Consider the following 6,463-nt stretch of genomic DNA (forward strand, 5'->3'; position numbering starts at 1 on the left):
TCCCTCATTTCTGAAGGATAGTTTTGTCAGATATATAATTTTTGGTTCACGATTTTTCTTTCTGCATTTTTTCAGCATTTTATTAAATATATAATCCCACTACTATATGGACTGTGTAATAGTTCTGCTAAGAAATCTGCTAATATTCTACTGAAGATCCCTTGTATGTGCTGAGTCACTTTTCTCCTGCTGCTTTCAAGATTCTCTTGTTGCCTTTGTCTTTTGACAGTTTGATTATAAAGTGTCTCATTGTGAGTCTCTTTTTGTCCTATTTGGAGTTGGTTGAGACTCTTGTATTTCTATATCCATGCGCTTTCTCAAATAATTTCTTTGACCCTTTTTCTTGTCCTTCTCCTTTAAGATTCCCATAATGTGTATATTAGTCTGTTTGATAGTATCCCATACATACCTTACACTCTGTTCCTCTTTTTTTTTTATTATTCCTCAGATTCAATAATTTCAAGTGATCTGTATTCCAGTTCACTGATTCTTTCTTCTGCCTGTTGGCATCTGCTTTTGAACTCCTTTAGTGAGTTTTTCAATTGAATTATTGAATTTTTAGAACCAGAATTTGATTTTCTTTCTAATTTCTATCTCTTTGTCAATGTTCTCATTTTGTTAATATACTGTTCCCCCACTTTCCTTTAGTCCTTTATCCGTGTTCTCCATTTTGCTCTTTGAGAATATTTAAGACAGTTATTTTCAAGATTTTCAGGGGCAATTTCTGGATATTTACTTTGTTTTCTTGAATGGGCCATGTTTTCCTGCTTCTTTGAATGTCTTGTTATCTTTTGGTGAGAACTGGCATTTGAAAAAACAGCCACCTCTCAGTATTTACAGGTTGGCACTGTACAGGGAAAGACCTTCAGGGAAAGTCAGGGAAGAGTTAAGATCTTTTCAGGATTCCTCTGGGCATGCAGCATTCCTGAGCCTGTGTACTTCCCCCCTGCCCCAAGTCCCCCATATACACAGCTGCTTTTACAGACTTAATTTCTCTGAGTATCACCCCTGTTTCTTCTCAGGACCTTAGATATTCTATTGTATTTCTCAATCAGTAATCTCTTGCCTCAGGTATATGCAGATCTGCACTCCTCCTGCAGACTTAATGAACCATGCCTGCTGCTTCCCACAGCTTTTATTAGCCTGAGATCTGAGTTGTACAACATTTGGGCATGGAGCTCCAACCTGGGTGAAATGGAGACCAATCAGGCAGTCCCTGAACAGGTTAGAATGTTGCAAATTTGGTCCACCCTGCTCTTTCTGGTTCATGGAAGGGAACTGGGGATGAGACTACCATTTCTCCCAAGCCATACTGCATAGCACCAGGAGGAGGGTGAGGCAAGGGTGAGTTAACACGCCATGAAATTTTCTCTGTTTTGAATGTGACTTTCTTGACTGGGCATTCACTTGGTTGCTGTACATCTGTGACTGATTTCTAGAGCTCCTATCCAGTTATTTTAGCTAGTCTCTAGTTATTTGTTTAATGTTGCCATGGGGGAATGAGGGTCTGGAGCTTCTTTTCTGTAAATCTTTGCTTATGTCATTCCTCTAATCTCCTTGTTTTAAAGTCAGCTCATTAGCAACCTCAATTCCATATGAAACCTTAACTTCTTTTTACCGTGTAACATAACATATAGACAGTTTCTGGGAATTAAGACATGGACATATTTTAGATATGACTAAATTTAATGTGGTATCCTGGATCAGATCCTGAACCAGAAAGTGAACAGTAGGGAAAAACTAATGAAATTTTAATAAAGCATGGAGTTTAATTAGTAGTAATATACCATTGTTGGTTCATTAATTATGACAAGTGTACCTTGGTAACGTAAGATGTAAACAATTGCAGAAATTGGATGTAGAGCATATAGGAACTATCTGTACTATCCTTGCAACTTTTCTGTAAATCAAAATTTATTCTAAAATTCAAACTTTAAAGTAAAAAAGAATAACAGTAAGATGTAATAAAGCTTATATAGTACACCAGGGCTAAGAGAGAGTGCTCAAGAAAGGGCAAATTTAGAAGAGGGACCTGTTCTCAAGGTTGGGGTTCAGACCATATTGGAGAAGTAGCTGCAGCCCACTGGAAAGCAGACATTTTTGCTGATTTTCCTATACTAAGCTTGACCACAGTTTCTGAGCAAGCAGGAAGCAACTCTCTGGGGGTGCAGGCAGGAGCAAGCAAGCTGCAGTGACCAGGCATGTAGGTTCTCAGAGGGAGTAGGGGTAGCCAATTATAACCCTCTGCAGTGCAGGGGGGTGTGGATGAGCAGAAAGTGGGAATATTTGGGGTATGAGAGGAACAGGGTATACTATGTCTGTGCCTAGAGGGCAGGAGATAGGCTGGGACTGTGAAATTGGAGATACGTTTGGTTTGGCTTTAGTAGGGTATATTTATGTACCTCCCAGTCACTTTGTGAGTAGAAAAGTTATTGCCAGTTGTCCCTGTGTAGGAACGTTTTCTCTGAACACTGCTGAAGAACCCTGCTGACTCACCTGGTATTACAATAAGACTGTGACATGACTGCCCTTATAGTTCCAGGAACTGAGAAAGTATGTTGGTACTGAAGGAAAACGAGTTTGAAATCTGAGGAGTGAAAAGCTTATCTGTGGGAAATTCTCCCAAATATTGGGTCATCAGATGTGTAAATCTGTAAGCTGCATATTTGGTTTGAATATCTCCCCAGTCAAAACTGGAAGTTTAAGCCTGTACTTATTAATGCAATAAACACACACACACACATACACACACTTACTTTTTGAAAATCAGAATGCCTATGTTTGTAGGATAAAGTGACTCTGTGTATGAAGTCACACATTTCATAAACCCCACATAATGGACTCTATCTTAGGGTATCTGATATTTGCTATCATAATGAATTCTAATGGTTTCATATAAAAGAACAGAAAATTGACCGCATATGAAATTAGCTGAAATCCTGTAGCTCATAAATGAAAAAAGTTTGATAGGGCTTTTCTTAAATTTGACAACAATCCTAAAATTTTCCATAACTTTACCACCAGTGGTTTGTGAAGCCAATGAAATTTTCTATGCCACCTATAATAAAGACAGCCAAGCATGATATTAGAAAGAACCTATTTTCTCTAGAGAAAAAAACCCTGCAAACTTACTTTCAAATGAGAACAAATCAAATAATAAGGGGCCACTGAAGTATAGAAAAATATATTACAGAATACACTGGACAATTAATATAAACATGGTATTTTAGGTACTTTGTGATATTTCTGTAGTATTTTTTTACCTTTCTTCCATATGTAGTTCACTGTGATTTATTTTCTTGTTATAGACATTCATAAGCAGAGGTAATTTTGTACTTATTTTGTGTTCTTTTATTTAAAGGGTTTCCCTTAAAACTCTGTAAGCACCAAGGCTTGTAAAGTTTTGGACATCACTGACATGTTCCTTGGACTAAGATAGTTTGCCCATGTAATCCTAATCCAATGAGGAGGTGGGTTACTTGAAGGAACAACCCTGCAATACCCATCCCTGCCATGGGAACATGAACTCACTGAGGTTAAGGAGAATGGCAATAGCTGCTGGCCCACAGTAGCATATATTTACTAAGACTTTCTACAGTTTAAATGAATTACCTACTGCTGTGTAATAAAGTACTACAAACACTTGATGGTCAAAGCAACAACCATTTATTTAGCTCCTGTGTGGCTCTGTTGATCTAGGCCAGGTCCAGCTAATTTTGGATAAGCTGCTGGTGCTTCTGCATCAGCCATCCAGTGGGCCAAAAGCTGGCTGGTTTAGGATGGTCTCAGCTGTGATGACTCATCCACTCATCTTTCAGGTAGTTAGTCTTTCATCCTCTAGGAGGCTAGCCTGAGTGTTCACCTGGCAGTTGGGTAGGTTCCAGGAGCTAGAACGAATCACATGGGGCTTCTTGAGACCTGGATTCAGAACTGACCATCACTTCTGCTGCATTCTGTCAGCCTAAGTAAACAGATGTCTCTCCTTCCCCTAAAGCAGTTAAGGCACACCCTGGTAAAGGAGATTTTAAGAAATTTGATGGTGGCTCTTTGCTACTGGCCAGAACTGACAGTGGGAGATACTACCATGGCGATACCAATGAGGATGTAGAGATTCCAGAATGGCAGAGAACGGGAGACAGTACTTAATTATCAGCAGGAAGGTGGACATAATTGCATAATCCACAGCAATGCAAGGGTGGTTACCAAGTACCTTGATTTTTGCATTGTAGAAGAGTGGCTACTTTATCATGATGTCCCTAGGGGCAAGGTAAATGCAGAGAACACTAGCATTTCTTTAATTGCATAATACTGGCTCCTCCTCTAGTGTATAGAATTCATGTCAGTTCACAGACACACAAACCAATCATTGAGGGGACTCTTGAGTCTATCTGAAGAAAAACACAGTAATACTAGCACGTGTGTGTGTGTGTGTGTGTGTGTGTGTGTGTGTGTATTCTCCTATTTCCCAAAGGTAGTTGAAGCTATTATTCAGAGTATCTGTGGGGATGGGGAATATGGAGACTCTTCAGAGCACCATAAACCCAATCTGTGTAGAGCCCCAACTCCACAGTCTATAATTGGGATAGATGTGGGAGTAGATGTTGCAAAATCCTCACACTGATCTTCAGTAAGAGTTATTTCAATAGAAAGAGTCAAGTAGAAACCCTGGAAACTGACATTTTAGCCAAAATAACAATTCAGAAAGAATAATGCACTTCAGGAGGATTTACTGAGATTAACACATAAGAGTCATAAAAGAGTCATAAAAGATGCAGTGGTAGTAGTCTCCATCATATTCCTTTTCCATTTATGACCCTTGCAAAACCAGAAGCATCATATTGGATGACAGTAGTCGGCTATAACAAAGTATGGTAGCCTCAATTTATAACTTCTATGCTGAGTGTTGAATCGTTGCTAAAAGATACCTACCAAATTCTGACACTTAGTATGTGGTATTGATCTGGTGATCATATTCCTTTTCATTTTCATTAACAAAAAGGCTCATGAGCAGTTGGCTTTTTCTTGGGAAAACAGAAGTATACATTCATTGTCTTGCCGGGGGCCCACGTTAACATTCCTGCTCTTTGTCACATATAGTTCACAGGGACATTGACTTTCTGCAGAAATATCACAACAGTCCACAATAATATCAAAATCTTGTTTGGACCTGATGAACAAGAGTAACAAGCAACTTACACGCCCTAGTAATTTACATTTGAGTTTAGCTGACTGGTGGTGCTGTCTCTCAGCTGACGTCACTGCTTCTCTCAAGGCAACTTTCTGCACATGAATTTCACCTTCCATGTTCCAGCAACCCTCGGTGCTCCTCCTCACTTTTGACTCAGAGTTAGCAATAGCTCCACAGGTACGAGTTTTGGGTGTATCACTACCTCTTGTTTGTGATTTCCCTACCTCCTGCTCACACATTTAAAAGTTCCTGTATTGGGACTTCCCTGGTGGCACAGTGGTTAAGAATCTGCCTGTCAGTGCAGAGGACATGGGTTTGATCCCTGATCTGGGAAGATCCCACATGCCAAGGAGCAACTAAGCCCATGTGCCACAACTACTGAGCCTGAGTGCTGCAACTACTGAAGCCTGAGCACCTAGAGCCCATGCCCCTCAACAAGAGAAGCCACTGCAATGAGAAGCCTGAGCACCACAACCAAGAGTAGCCCCTGCTGGCAGCAACTAGAGGAAGCCCATGCACAAAAGCAAAAGACCCAACGCAGCCAAAAATAAGAAAACACACTTATAAAAGTTTCTGTATTAAATCCTCATAAGTTACCTGAAGTTTCCCATCTTCACCCTGCTAGGACCTTGGTGGGACATGTCCCAGTGGTTGGAAATTCTCAGGAGAGAATATTTTCTAATTCACCTATAAGGATGACAACTTTCCAGGCAATGTGAATCCGTGTATGTCTCTCTCTTGGGCTCCAATTTCACACAGGTCTCAGTGTTAGTACTGTGTCTTTTTGTACTGCAGTCTTTTAAAGTTCAGCTGTGGGGTTCTAAAGTAAAATGCTTTCTTTGGTTTTTGCTTATTTTCATGGCGTCATAATCACAGGTGATTTTGACTATTTGCAGTACTCTGAAGGATTCAGAGGATTTTCCTCTCAAACCAGCCCCAATCTGAATTCACAATATTACTACCCCCCCATATACTCTCAGATTGCTTAGATTGAAATTCTATGACAATATATTTACTTGATATCTTTACCTCCATCTAATTAATACTCTGCCCAGGATTAGACTGAATGTTTCTTATTACTCTTACCTCACAATGCCAGCTGAAGTGTCTTTTTCTGATCCATAGAAGGCAGTAAACTTTTAGTCTTTTCCTAACAAGGTTAACATAATTCTTGTGGGCTTGCCAATCAAAATCTACTATACCTAGACTGATGAGGCAAAGTTTACTTCATTTGTTACCATAACACATTTTCAAAGAGTACATCACCAGAAAACT

This window comes from Hippopotamus amphibius, chromosome 2 (genome assembly GCF_030028045.1).
Source record: "Hippopotamus amphibius kiboko isolate mHipAmp2 chromosome 2, mHipAmp2.hap2, whole genome shotgun sequence".
Classification (NCBI taxonomy): domain Eukaryota; kingdom Metazoa; phylum Chordata; class Mammalia; order Artiodactyla; family Hippopotamidae; genus Hippopotamus; species Hippopotamus amphibius.